The following is a 1,042-nucleotide window of genomic DNA, read 5'->3' as shown; positions in this document are numbered from 1 at the left end:
AACGGGGCAGCCCGGTGCGGGGTCTCCCGGTGGGGGACGGGGCAGCCCGGTGCGGGATACGGGCTCTCCCGGGGGAAAACGGGGCAGCCCGGTGCGGGGTCTCCCGGTAAGGGACGGGGCAGCCCGGTGCGGGGTCTCCCGGTAAGGGACGGGGCAGCCCGGTGCGGGGTCTCCCAGTAAGGGACGGGGCAGCCCGGTGCGGGGTCTCCCGGTGGGGAACAGGGCAGCCCGGTGCGGGATACGGGCTCTACCGGTGGGGAACGGGGCAGCCCGGTGCGGGATACGGGCTCTCCCGGGGGGAAACGGGGCAGCCCGGTGCGGGATACGGGCTCTACCGGGGGGAAACGGGGCAGCCCGGTGCCGGGTCTCCCGGTAAGGAACGGGGCAGCACGGTGCGGGGTCTCCCGGTGGGGAACCGGGCAGCCCGGTGCGGGATACGGGCTCTCCCGGGGGAAAACGGGGCAGCCCGGTGCGGGGTCTCCCGGTAAGGACCGGGACAGCCCGGTGCAGGACAGCCCGGGACAGAGTCCAGGCTCTCCCGGGGGGTTGGAATTAGGGCAGTGGGGTGCGGGGTCTCCCGGGGGAGAACGGGGCAGCCCGGTGCGGGATCTCCCGGTGGGAAACGGAACAGCTCAGTGCAGGGTCTCCCGGTCAGGAACGGGGGCAGCCCCGTGTGGGGTGTCCCGGTAAAAAAACGGGACAACCGGGGACAAACTCCAGGCTCTCCCGGGGGGGGGAGATGGGGCACCGTGTTGCAGAGCAGCCCAGTGCAAGACAAGGGCTCTCCCAGTAAGGACCAGAGCAGCCCAGTGCAAGACAAGGGCTCTCCCAGTAAGGACCAGAGCAGCCCAGTGCAAGACAAGGGCTCTCCCAGTAAGGACCAGAGCAGCCCAGTGCAAGACAAGGGCTCTCCCAGTAAGGACCAGAGCAGCCCAGTGCAAGACAAGGGCTCTCCCAGTAAGGACCAGAGCAGCCCAGTGCAAGACAAGGGCTCTCCCAGTAAGGACCAGAGCAGCTCAGTGCAAGACAAGGGGTCTCCCAG

Source organism: Calidris pugnax, unplaced genomic scaffold (assembly GCF_001431845.1).
Source record: "Calidris pugnax isolate Ruff unplaced genomic scaffold, ASM143184v1 scaffold162, whole genome shotgun sequence".
NCBI classification, from domain to species: Eukaryota; Metazoa; Chordata; class Aves; order Charadriiformes; family Scolopacidae; genus Calidris; species Calidris pugnax.
The sequence above is the reverse complement of the archived record's forward strand: the minus strand, read 5'-3'. Positions refer to the sequence as shown.